This window comes from Xiphophorus couchianus, chromosome 4, assembly GCF_001444195.1.
Source record: "Xiphophorus couchianus chromosome 4, X_couchianus-1.0, whole genome shotgun sequence".
Classification (NCBI taxonomy): domain Eukaryota; kingdom Metazoa; phylum Chordata; class Actinopteri; order Cyprinodontiformes; family Poeciliidae; genus Xiphophorus; species Xiphophorus couchianus.
The window spans coordinates 17121245-17135264 of NC_040231.1; the positions used below are offsets into that span (position 1 = coordinate 17121245).

Sequence of the window (14020 nt, forward strand, 5' to 3'; positions counted from 1 at the left end):
TTTCTTGTGCCCCCCTCCCCACCTTCCCTCTTTCATTCCTGACCTCTCTCTGACCTAGTCTTCCTTGTCTTGGTGTAGTTTTCTTTTTTCCTTTTTCCTCTTCAAACACTGTTTTTGCGCAGGTTAGTCGCTTGTTAATGTGTTGAGTTCAAATCTTTTTTTGTGTGTGTGTTCTGTTGTTTGCAGAACAACACTTGATGGATTATTGCTTTTTAATGTCAGAGTAATGCACAGCAGGTCCTCTCAGCTTGGGCTTTTTTTGCCCTACTCTGGTCTTCTTAATGCTTACTCTTTTTCTCCCCATGTAAGAATTTGCATACTCAAATCAGTCTCGGGCACAATTGTTAAATTGATTTCAAATGACACTGATGACTGAAGTGGGGAAACAAAGAGGCCAGCAACCAGGAAACCGCTGGGTACACAAAGTAAGCCTCTGACACAGGTTGCTTTCTGAGCAGGTGCTCTGATTAATGCCTAACAAATTGGGGTTCTCTAAGATCTGGTCGTAAGTGGGAGACATGTTTCCTCTTCACACAATGCAAGGGCCAACACATAAACACACCCTGATGGAGTCTTTGTTCATGCTGGTGTGGGGGTAATCCAGGACAAGAGGGCGTGCAGGGTTACATTGGGAAAACACCAGCATGGCTAAACAGTAAAAAAGCAAAGGGGCGGAAGGAACTGTTTTATGGGGATACTGGAATAAAAATACTAACAGGCTTGTCTTGTAAGATATATTGTATATTTTATTTTAACGTCCTTCTATTCTGTATGTAAAAGTTCTCCTTTGTCGTAAACTGTTTTTGAGATTATTCATGTTAGTTTTTCTCTCAGTGAAGTAACTAGAGTTGGATAGGGTAACCAAATATTGCACTTAAGTTGGAGCAATATCATTTGAAATAATGTTACGCATGTAAGATCAGGACCTCAGAGGTTTTTCTTTTAGAGAACATTAAAGAACACCTCATCACAGTGGAGGTGCCAGCCTCATGGTGTTGGGTGAGACAGGTAAGCTGGTCAGAGTGCATGGGAAGATGGATCCAGCTGAATACACTCATGACCTGGGCACAAGTTTATCTTCCAACAGAAAAGCATCCCCAAACACACAGTCATATCTGCAATAGCATGACTGAGATGAAAGCATTACTATTGTTAAAAAGTCTAGATTTAAAGTCTATTTAAAATATGTACCAAACCTTTAAAAAACAATGTTCTTAAACCCTATTTGTCCAATCTGAATGAGAACAACGATAATACAGAGAATAAGAAACAAAAAACAGTTTGTTTCTATGCAAAGTTGATAGATACACACCTAAAACATTTGCAACCATAATTGTAATGAATGTATTATCCAGAGAGGGGAAAGAGAGGCACAATTACATTTGCATCCCTACCTGCCTGATTTAAAAAATAAATAAAAAATATAAAAATTGGTACATGACGTAAAACAAAATGTTTGTAAAATTAGCAAAATGTGAACATTTTGAGTATAAATGTGTTTTTTTTCTGTTAGGTGCCTTATGCCGCTTTGATAACACAGAGAATGACTTGATAGTATAATTAAATTTATACTTTGCTGTATTCCTCGCAGGCCATGTTTGTGAAAGGTCAATACTTGCTAACATCTCTCCAGAATTAAAGACTTACTGTAATAAAACTGTGACAGTGATCTTGGGTCAATCATTAAGCTCAAATTAAATGAACTAGTCCAGTTTGTCAGAGGAGAAAAAAAAATACAAATCAGATCTGACACATGCATCATAAAATAACCATTAGCTGTTACCTGCAATTTGAAGTGACAGTATATCAATAATGTCACTTGGAAAATGGGACAGGTTTGTTGTTGTCTTTAAATCACCCGAAACTCCATGCAGCAGAGGAGTATGCAGGTACTGGAATTGCATTAAGGCTTGATGGTAATGGCCACGGTGGAAGCAGTGGGACACGAGAGAAGCAGGGGAGAACATCATTCACTCCTCACTTGGTCACAGACATTTCACATCTGACTTCGTAACAAACTCAACATTAAATTTTCTTTTTTAATAATTAGCAAAAATGTTTCCAAAATATTTTCCCCATTCAGCCTATTTCTCATAATCTCACAATTATTCGGCAGACTAAAAGATGTGCATCGGTGTTAGCCCAAACGATTGCAATATAGAATAAAATGCATGCGTATTGGGAAAATCTGTTAAAATATTCTTTTTACCCGACTATTTAATCCACAAGGCCTTTTGATCACTCACCATGCAAACAGCCTCATTCAAAGATACATAAGCACACATTCAAACTGTGCAAACAACCACCCCCTTTCCTTACTGATGGGGCATTTGTGTACAATCACACTTAATGTTGCATATGAATGGGCCTCTTAATGAATGGGACATGCATACGGTCTCTGCCAGCTTTGAGGGCCGAGAGGGAGCACGTGTCCTTTCTGCTGTTTGTCATGGAAGCATGTGGAGGCTATAGTGTGCCCATCTGTTCCCCCGACACACACACTCGTCAGCCACCTAATTTCTGCCATGCGTCGGTGTAACAGGCGAGCATTGTGGCAACAAGTGTCTCTACATTACCACGCTTGCCAGCTCTCCTCACTTGGCAGTGAGCCCGCTCAGCTGCCCTGCCCTCTTGTGAGAAAAAGGCTTGATTGTGCCAGAGGGAGAGAGCCGAGGGGGCCCGACCGGGAGGAGGGACGAGGAGGGGGAGGGATTTGATTTACATACTCCAGCTTATGTGGCACTCATCTGATTTTAAACAGCTCCAAAGCAATTAAGGGTCATTAATCCTTTTGTTTGTTTGTTTTATTTTTTTTTTCTTTCTCCCAGAGGCATGATGCTGCAGTAGCAGAATCTGAGGCACAGTGCCACCTGTGAGGGCTCCATGTGGGAATGTCAGCTCAACACAGGGTGTTTCTCTCAGCCTTCGTTCCCATTCATGCCTACTGACACAGCTGTGCTCTGTGTGTAAACAAACACAGCACCAGCTTGGCACTGCAAGGGAAGGTACTTTGGCAAAGACCCAGATCTGGAGTGTGCAGCTGGTGATGGCGTGCAGGGGCCACGGGCTGCTTATCCTAATTGTTCTAATTATGACAACAGTTTCTTTCATTTGATATATTCTGCAGAATTGAAGCACTTAATTAAATTTGTATCAGGGCAAGGCAAGTGCTAGAATGTGTTTCCACTGGAATTTTTTGTTGATTAAGCTTTAAGGGCTTCACTCCGTGTAATGGGAAATGCACTATAAATGTGATACAACTGCATGATATCGCAGATTATGATTCTTTATCTCGACACGTGTGTATTAATGTTTTTTTTTTAATTTATCTACATATACTACCGACCACTGAGAGGAAATGAATAATATAAAATGATTTAGAATACATTTTCAACTATAACAGCATTCTAATGAGTGGATGTGATGAGGCAGGTATTTTAAATAAGACATAATGCAGAAAATAACATTGCCTCAAGGTCAATTGTGGTGCAGTAATGAGGGCTTGGCTTGGGAAACATTCTTCAAATATTTATTTCTGCATCATCCATTACTCACTCAGGAGGCAGCGCTGTGTTAAGAGACCCTCACTACGGTGAAAATGCATCACAGAGAGCAAAAGGAAGACAGGCATGGCGTAGAATGTGAATGTTCTCATGTCCATTCTTGTGGCCGAACGACCCTCCTCACTTGGTATAGAAAAACACTTACTGGTAATGTAAATAGCAAGGCAGCATAAATCAGGGGACACGTGCAGCCTGGGAGAGTATTGTGTAATAGTTATAGCGAAATGAAGTAGCATTGGGATCAATATCCTACTATATCTCACTCTGGCGTAATGGCACAGAGGGAAACTGGAGGCCAGGGGAGTCTGATCCCTCCACCCCACTATGGGCCTATAAATCTGCCCGACCCGCAGACTGCTTATTAAAGTACATACACAATCAGCAGCAGCCATCCAAAATAGCAAGCTTACTTACTGACCTGAAGTCAGGGGAATGGGTGCCTTTACCTTGTTAAGGAGCGGGGTTACAGATTGATTGGCATTGTCTCATTATCCTGCACAGGGAGGTAAGGAAAAGTTGCATTATTTATAACATTGAAATAATTTACTACTGAACATTGAAAATATGTTTTTACTGTTACTAAGTTAAAACAACTTACTAACAGTTAAATATTTTTCTTAAATTAATACTCGTTTTATCTTTTAAGAGATGCATGTCTTAGTTCTTCTTAGCAGTACACTTCTAAGTTGAATAAAACTAACTTGTAAATCTTAAATTCCTTCCTCATTAAATCAGGAATTACAATTTTTTGAGTTCCCTTATCTTGTTAGCTAAACCTAGGACTGATTACAAGAATATGAATAGAACTGGCCTGAAAACATGATATTTTTAAAAGCAGGTAATGCCTGTAGCATCACCAAGACAGAGTTGCTTGAGTGGAGGCCTCATTACTCCTTTCTAAAAGTTTTGCATGTATGCTTGTACATTCGGCAAGCCACATATTTAATAAAATTTATTTATTAAATATGGTTGAAGGTGAGCAGTTCTTAACATTTGACTTGGCATGCAAGTCAAAGTCTCTTTCAATGAGTCAACTGTGATTCCTTCTTGCTGAGTTAACTAAAAATGACGTTTCAAATTTTAACGTTTAATCAGATTTTTGTGGTCAAGCACCAACAAGCGGTCCGGTTTGCTTTTGACATGCTGGGCTGATGAGTATGCGCTGCGTTTTTGTGATAAGATTACCTTGGTCATAATAGTTGAAACTAAATGTTTAAATATACAATGTAAATAGACACAATCACATTGTTTCTCACTGCCCAATGTCAATTCAAACTAAACTTTTACTGTTGTGGACAGTTATGATTATTAACATTTCCTCTATGTCAAATGCCAGATTAATTAAGGACACAATATTTGAGAAATATTTCTATTAATTTATCCACTTTCAGAATTTTTATCTTTATTGTTTAAGCTGTATGACTTTGATCAGATATTTTGGGTATACTTCTCTGTGGTAAATTATGCTTTTTACTCTTTTTTGGGGGGGTGATTTGCATATTTTGTGTCAAAGCGTATTCATTTCTGGGACACAGAACCCTTCCCCTTCCTGGCTTGTATGAAGGCTTTACATTCCTATGACGTTTATACTTGCACATATTTGTTTATACAGACGAACTGCTCACCTTCAACCATCTGGAAATGGAAATCCAATGTTCTCTTCCTTGCCAGATTTCTTTTGATTTTCCCATAAATATGGAGAGTTTGAAGTGTTTCTCCATGTGACTTAAGCTGCCTTCCAGTTACCTCACAAATCAGAGCTCAGGGATGGATCTGATGTCAGAAATGAGGTAATAGCATTCTGGTTAAGAAGTTGGAATTTCAACAACTCAAAAGCATTGTTTTCAAACATAATTTTAGGCTTTACTTTCTATAAGCAAATATCACTATTAATTTGTTAAGGTTAGAGTTGCAGGCGCTAGGTAACATTGATTTTAGGAGCTTGTCTTGTAAAATACACATTTTCACCACATCTTACTGCTGTTGATACGAGGAGCGGCCATATTGAAATGCGAAGTTGCGGGTAGTCGGAGTTGCTCCCAGTTTCCCAGTGGGAAATCTGACTTGGAAGGGCATTCCAGTTGATTTTTCTTACGGGAAAGTCTGAATTTTCCAGTTCTGAATGCAGCTGGAATTTACCTGTCACAGGTAAATTCCTGTGACAGGAATTTACCTGTCACAGGCTTACAAAGCCATGACATCACCATCATGTAGGCTTTTTCAAACTGTTTAAAAATACAGTAATCTGAGGTTATATTAACTTCTATCCTTGAATATTAGATGTGAAAATTGTCTGTTCTCTCATTATTAATGAGCAAATAGAATTAAGTTTGGCTAAGGCAGAAATATTTTAGTCTCATTTAATAGATGACAAAAAAGGGATATGTGGTTTTTATGCAATGTATGTATTTACCTGGCTCCAATTCAATATACAAATTTAATTAAACAATTTGTATGTTGTTTAATTTTTAAAAAATGCCATTAGTGTATGACTGCATGAGTATCATTTTTGCAATACCATTCAATGGAAAGGATGCCACTGCATGTTGCAATTTCACTATGTACAGGCTGTTAGTGTGCAGATCACTTTGTATTCTCGTGAGATGTTTGCGGGTGATCATTCGAGTGGGAGAAGTACATTTTAAACAAGTAAGGGACAGTGCATTGGACTGTCTAAAGTGCTGTAATAAAGTGGTCTAAATAATGAAAATGCCGTCGGTGTGTGAAAGACAAGTAGTTTTTGATTTACATTTAGATTTTCTCTGACAAAGATTGTATTTTTAACATAGCTTTTATGTATTTTTTTGCATAATGTGTTTGTAGATTGTCCTTTTATCAACCTCAGGTTGTAATAACTTTATAAAAAAGAATATAGAACCTGAAGGCAAAAATAAGTGCAAAATACGAATATAATGGCTGCCTGTGATTTTCCAAATTATTCAGGTTTTATCCATTTATTTATAAGATCTTGTTGAAGCTTAGCACAGCCCTGAGGCAGAAGGATGTTGGCAAAAGGTTGCGAATTGTAATTGTAATAAAATAAAAGGAAAAACAAGAACAATGGTTTACTTCAGTATTATCTCAGATCTTTTTTTTCAGTAGGTTATTTTGTGAACTGCTGAAGACTGTGGACAGTACAAAACATGTCTTGTATTTTACAGGACCATGAAGACATCTTTGCCCTGTTTCAGAGTGGGTAAGTGATTCTTTTACACATTTTTTTAATCACTGGAAATCTTTTTCTCTGAAACAAGATCCTTTGATTTGAATGAAGCAATAATGATTTGGAATGTGAAGTATGAGCGATGCTTCAGAATATTTTAACTAATCCATCTAAAATGTATGAGCATATAATCTATGTATGTTTTTCTTCTAAATCCAAAAATATTATTTAAATATCAGTATAATGTAAATATCAATTCCACTGAACCAGTAAAACCTTCTCATTTGCTATGGAGTTTTTCTCTTCAAATTTTGACCGTTTAGCCAGTTCTAACTGTTTAAAGTACACCACTTAATAAAACCTTAGAAAATTATTAAAATTCATGACGGGTCAAAAGCCTTACTTTAAATAAAACCATAATAGATTCAATTTCTAAATTATTTGGGGTTTTAAAGAAAGATTTGGAAAAAAAAAAACAACAACATGGACCATATCTTCTGGTGTCTTACTGGCACCATAAGGTTGACCTTTGGCATGCTAACTTTGGCATGCTATCCTATTAAATAACTCATTAGACCAGCTGATTATTCATTCATTCAGTTTTGTCAAGTCTTTGCACCTTGTGGAAGGCGTCGGTAAGCACGACCTCCTTTAAAGCAATTCATTCCACATCTAAAAATTAATATATGGTTTAATGCCTACAAAATAGAGAAAGGCTATATAAAGACATTGAAGCTCTTCCACCATGCAATTTCCACTCTCTGAAATGTCATTAAAATTAGAGGAGATGTGAAAGTCAAGAGAAAAAAATCCAAGAAAACGTTCACACGTAGGTACCTGTGGTAGACAAAAAAAGAGTGCAAAACCTGTAGGGACCTGCTGGAAAACATCTGATATGTAGTCTCTGTGCAACACCGATGCATAAATAGCTTCAACATAGAAGAGCAGAAGTAATAACTTCAAAAAATACCTGGGACTGGTTTACAAGATTCAGAACCTAACACATGAATAATTATATTCATTTTGTAAATAAATCTGCTTGACACAGATTCATATACTGATTCAGAATGAGTCACAGTGGAGGCAGCATTTGTAAAACCTTATAAATGCTGTGTATCTTGCTTTATTACAAAATGGAATATGCTAGAAACTCTTCCTCTTTGAAAACACCGTACTCCTTTAATATGCATCTAAAAGTGAAACAATAGAAAATGTACAATGTAAAACAACAGGCTCAAGACTTAAACAAATTTTGTGACTGCTAGGGGCCTCAGGAGAACATCAGTTAACAACAATTTCACAAATTATTTTTTTTACATACTGAAAAATAAAATAAAATCCATTATTATTTCAAAAGTTAACATAAATTACTTTTAGTATCTTACTTTCTGCTGCTTATATCTGCACCCAGGGTCACATTTCAGGCACACTACTCCTATGTCAACAAGTAGCTGAGTTTTTATTTTTATTTTTTTGCCATAGTTACTGGTGAGCAATACAATAATTTTCTCATCATCTCTTACACTACCAAGTGTGGAATAACTAAAAAGGGGTTTGTTTGGAAATGGGCGCCACAAAACTGCTCTGGACTTCATGGAGATATGATCTGGCTCTGTCCTGTAATGGTAACCACAGTCATTTTCTGTTTCAGTTCTCCAGCAAAATAGTTCATTAATTACAGCTAGAAAATCAAAATGGGTTTTATAGTACTGTTGAAATTTTGTTTTTATCTCTTGACAAGATGAATGGCAACACAGTATAAAATAATGTGATGCTTTACTAAAAAAAATATTTTGTGACTCCCAAAGCAATTGTTTTAAAACTCAATGTAAAAAAATAAGAAATAGGAGTCACATGTCAGTAATGCAAAGTGTTCTATGGTTAAAAGTTGTGCATAAGAAAACATTCACATGATTAGGTGAATAGATAATAAGCAGCACATAATTTTTTTTATGTGCCATACCTTTTTTACCCTGTGGTGGCAGTAGTTTACAGGACGTCCTGGCAATGTTGAAGATTCTCATTTTGACCATCCTAAATAAAAGTGTCCTAAATGTAATGAAAAAGATGCAGAGGTCATAAGGTGAGTTAGGAGAAGTAAACAGAATTTCTATAATAGAAAAATTAGTTGATGCCAAAATAAAAACTTGAAAGAATGTAACATAGATGTATCTGAATGTTGTTGTTATTGCAGACAACTGTTTACAAAATGTATGATCCTAAATATTATGTTTGTATCTGACAATATATTCTTAATATTTGTCTGATCTGCCAGTCAGTGGAAATAAAAACACAGTTAATGAGATTAACCTCTTCCAAACAGCTGAAAACATTGCAATATTACAAAATACAGGTTAATCAAAAGAAAAGAAATTTTACTCTAAATTGTGGAAACAGAAACTTTTTGTCATTTGAAAAACTATTTTGTCTTTGTTTTGAGTATTATGTAGGAAAATTGTGTCTCGTTCTAATTTAGACAATGTCTACAGAAATACTCTTGTCTCAATCTGAATGAAATATTTATTTAAGTAATTTAAGAAATGAAAATTGTAATAACATCCTTTCATTGTTGTGTCAGAAAATTTAAATATGAACCAAGTTAATTATTTATTTAATCTTTATTCTATTGCACTGTTATTTACCGGACAGGATTTTAAAATCGTAAGATTTTGCAATAACAAATTTGAAGTTAAACTATTAGCAATAAATAAATAGAATAAAAATACATTAAATCCAAATTGAATTTAGAATTAGGAATTTTTGAATTTAAATGTAAAAATAGATAAAATATTATGTTAGTCAAACTGGGCATTCCCTTTACAAACTCGTACCAGTACGAGGTTAGACTGATGGTGAGTAGATATGTACTACTTCATTTGGTTATAAGACCACATCGAGGTTGTCATTTAAAATAAATGATAAATCAAGAAATGCTCTCTGAATCTTACATTTATAAAGATCTAAGTGATCTGTGAACTTGACCTATAACAAGCCTTTCTCCTCACACCCACCTTTCCACCCCTGCACACACACACACACACCCACACATGCCCACACATCCCACGCACACCTTCAGCTCTCCACTGAGTGTGTGTTTGCCTGCGAGTCTGTCACCGTCCATGGCCTTGACCTTGCTGAAGGTTTTAGCAGTCACCAGACAGTGATAGTGATGACAGTGGTCTCCTTTTTGGAGTAAATGTTTTAGTATGAAAACTGACCTAGAAGAGAGAATTGACACAAACAAGCCTGCAGAACAGCTACATTTTAAAATCCACTACAGGTGTTCCCACAATGCAAACCTGATTTTTGGAAATCTCATGTAAATATTCAGTCAGCCTGACCTTTTGGTCTGTCTGTGTGAGGATCTTTGACCAGTGTCTGACCTATAATCCTCTCCTAAATGATTTGACAATAGAGAGACCTATTGATCTTGTCAGACCCCGTTTGCAAAGGGTCAAGAGCCTGATGTGCAGTGCAGCTCTTCTCGGTGTGTTTAGGTAAAATGGTGTCACCAATACTGAATGAGGCACCTTTGTCTTTCCACAACCTGCAGTGTTTGTGCTGCTTAATAAGTGGATCAGGCTTCTGTTTCCATTCTTGGGGCAGAGAGGCTTCATACGTCAGATCCTACGTCACTTGCTTTGCTGCATTAGTAATGATTACAAAGAAGCTCTGTGCTAAAATTGAAAAAATAACACATTAGGAGTCATGTGGCAAGCTCAGGAAATGGCTTCTTTTTCTCTTTAACACAGCACAAATTGCTTAAAGTAAAACGTATGCCTACAAGCTCTGGTTACCTATCCTATTAAACATGCTGCTTTTAAAATTGTGAAAAAAAGAAAAGAATAACTGCATACTCTTTCTCAGAGCTCGCGCTGCAGCCCCTGGGTGGCTCCTCTGTGTTCACAAAGAGACGCTTTTGCAGCTCCTACATCTGGCCAGACAGAGAAAACATGGAGAGATTCTCCCGCTGACCACTAGTCTCCCCATCTTGCGTAATAAAACCATCCCTCGCTCTCTTTTCTCTCTCTCTCTCGTGCTCTCCTGGATTCTTTTGGAGTGACTGCTGTTGGAGCAACATCTGGAATGAGCAGCAGTTTTCTTTCCCTGTGTTTTTTTGGGGGGAGATTTAGGCCCCCGATAATCCGTCTCCCTCCTCATTAAAGGGGCTGAATAAACACAGGCCTCTTCCAGTTGTTCCTATGAATTTCCTTACCAGGCGTCAGGAGACCGAAGTGGGGGCTACTGGATCAAAGCTGCCGGCAGCCGTGGGTGAAAAGAGTGAGAGTGCGTTCCGGGGTTGGGCCCATTACCTTTCTCCCTGGGAACCCTGGAGACTCCTAGGTCACTGGCTGTCAGCTCTTTGGCCCAAACTCAGCAGAGAGAAGAAAGAGTAGAGGAGAGAGAGAAAAAAAGAAAACATTTTTTTTTTAACAAAAGTTGCCTAGAGGAGATGCACAGATGTTGTATTGTCTGTGTGCTTAAAAGAAGGATAGCACATTAAGAAATACAATGCTGAGATTTTTTCAGCAAACTTGAATTTTCTGTAATGTTGTGTGTAAATCTTTTTCAAGTGTGTTTTTAAATAAGTGCTCACTGATGATGCCTACCAGGTAGAATTTGTTTTTGTCCAAGGGGTTTAACATGAGCTCTCTGTGCATTTGTCCAACTTCAGCGTGTTTGACTGATGATTGATGACTGAAGACAGGAATCTGTAGAGTTTAGAGATCAGGTCAAACTTTCGGGCCCATCAAGCCGTCCATGAGCAGCTTTTGTACATTTTGAGGTTGCTTTGTTCCACTGCAGGAGGTCATTGTTTTGTTGTTGCCCTGAACGTAATGGTTCACATGAATTCCACACCAAAAGGCTTTTAGTATTTTCTTCAGAGTCGGACTGGATATAGAGCTGGTCAGAGTTGTTGCCTATGTTCACATCTGCCACTAAAATGATGGATGCCTTTGTCTCCTATGGATGAAGGTCCAGGAAAAACAAAACAAAAAACCCCAGCATGGCATAGATGAAAGAAAGTACACTAGTTTCTCATTTTATCTCATAAAAATGCTGAATTCCTATGGAACTTTTAATTTGTACTTTAATCCCAGAGCTATAACTGAAACTGTGGTTTTGTTTTTTCGACAGATGAAACTAAGGCTAAACTTTTCAAAAATAATGTCTACTGTAAAGTATGGTGAGAGATCTGTGATGCTGTGAGCCCATTTCTCCTCCATAGGCATTTTAAATCACGTTCTCGTGTATACCAGATTTTAAATAGAAAAATCTTGGCTTTCTCATTATAGTAAACATAGCTTTTTCATGGATATCTCAGCAAAATTAGACAAAGAAATCAAGTAGTTCTCAGAACCCAGACCTAAATCCTAGATAATAAGACATAACCTGCTAGAGAGGCCAGAAATTGTACTCAAGCATGAGTAGCACTACTTCAGTGTATTTCTACTCAAGCAGAGACAAAAATAAGTCATCAAAGAATTCACAATATTACAGCAAATTTAAAAAACCCCCACAATATTACTGTATAAAAATAACAATATTACAAAATTACACATTCGACCAGAAGAAAATAAAATTCAAACCTCACTTTTCCACAACACAAAACCTTTGGAACCAATATGTAAAGCAAGCATATGCTAGTAAAACAGTGGAAGAAAAATAGTTCCACTTACAATTTATGCTCTTTATTTTATCTCCAAAAAGGCACAACAGGCTCAACAGATGGAAAATAAAATTAGAACAGTGAACCTGCGGTTTTGATTAAAACATGTTTTGTTTTTGGTGGGTAGTTAGAATTTTTATGCAGTGAAGAGTAATGTAACTTCCTAATAAAATTACTCAAGTAGAAGTAAAAAGCTTGATACAGTAAAATTACTAGAAGTACTTTTTTTCCCCAAAATGCTGCTGCATTGTAAATGTTACTGCATAAATTAAACTAGTTACCACCCACCTCTGATAAGCTGTGAGGTGAGTTGAAGAGAAGAACATCTAAGAGAAGACCAAGACTGGAGGATCTAGGGATATTGTGAAATAAATAATTAAATATCACTCTGTGTTCTCCAGCTGTGGGAAGTGTTATTGGAGAAGAATAACTGTTATTGACAGCAAGGGTGCCAGCAGTTCTGCCACCGGCAATTGTCTTAAAAACTGCAATTACTTTACATGAAATGTTGACTCAATGACTGTGCTTCTCCAATAAAATCAAAATTTATTTTAAGCCATTTTATACATCTTTTTCAGGAGTGAACTTTTTTGTGTTAGCCCTCTAACATGTTGAAAAAGCACGGTGCAAATGTATGTGTGCCTCTCTAATGCAGTGACCCCAGAGTAACATTAATTTTCTAATTCCCTCACACATCCTGGCAATCAAGTTATAGGTTCGCTTCAAAAGTTTGCAGTAGAGGCAATTAAAGAAAAACCAAAAAGCTTAGAAAAAGGAGCAGGGTAATCAACATAGGAAAAGGGTGATGCCTTGGACTGCAATTGTTACTCACTAACTCAGAAAGATGATAAAATTGATCAAATTGCATCCCCTATGCTTCAAAGGAAAAAAAAATGCCAGTATTAAATGGTCAATGTAATTAACTTGCTTGGCCACTAGCTGCGTGATGGGAGCAGCTGTGGCTGGATATAGTGTTTGTGTTTGTTTATGTGCACGCTGCGTGTATGTGTACAAATGGCCCTGTGGTCGTCATCAGGCCCCCATCAGCCCCTCCATTAGTTACTGAGCTGCGGGTCTGCGTTGCAGCCCACCTGCACTGAATACAGATTAGGGTAGGAGCATGGACTGCAAGCGCAATGAAGACAAACGCGCACGTGAGCTCTCACAGAAGACAACATTACCATATTATCTGCTTTGACACGCCGTGACATATTTTGAAACACAGGCTTGCAATTAAAGCCGAGACAGAGCTGTTGCATCATGGGCTTAAATTAAACTCGAGACCATTCAGCTGCTTCTGTATGTTTCCTCTGGCTGACACAAAACATCTGTCACTGAACAAACACCAGAGCTTCTGGAGACCACTTTATCTGACGCCAGCACATCATAGCTTACACGTTCTGAAATAACGTCACACACAGCAGAGTACACACACCGGCAGCCATGCACAAAGGCAAACATGGCTGCACGGCGATCGTCTTCTTCTGGAGTCGCAGGCTCACACGCTCGTGACAAGAAATCTGCTGGCGGTCATTACGTCGGGCCGAGTAAACTCGGGGCCACCACGCTGACAGATAGCGTTTTCACGTGCTCTGCTCCTGCCAGAAGCAGGTGTTTATGATC

The 14020-nt window shown here is 37.7% G+C and overlaps 1 protein-coding gene across 1 annotated transcript in view; it reads left to right on the plus strand.

Annotated features, from left to right (window-relative positions):
- zfhx3b (zinc finger homeobox 3b) overlaps positions 1 to 14020 on the plus strand; it is a 221581-nt gene that overhangs the window by 10749 nt on the left and 196812 nt on the right. The window contains exon 2 of the mRNA XM_028014074.1: positions 6725 to 6759. The gene's annotated coding sequence lies outside the window, so the exon portion shown is untranslated. The remainder of the gene's footprint in view (positions 1 to 6724; positions 6760 to 14020) is intronic.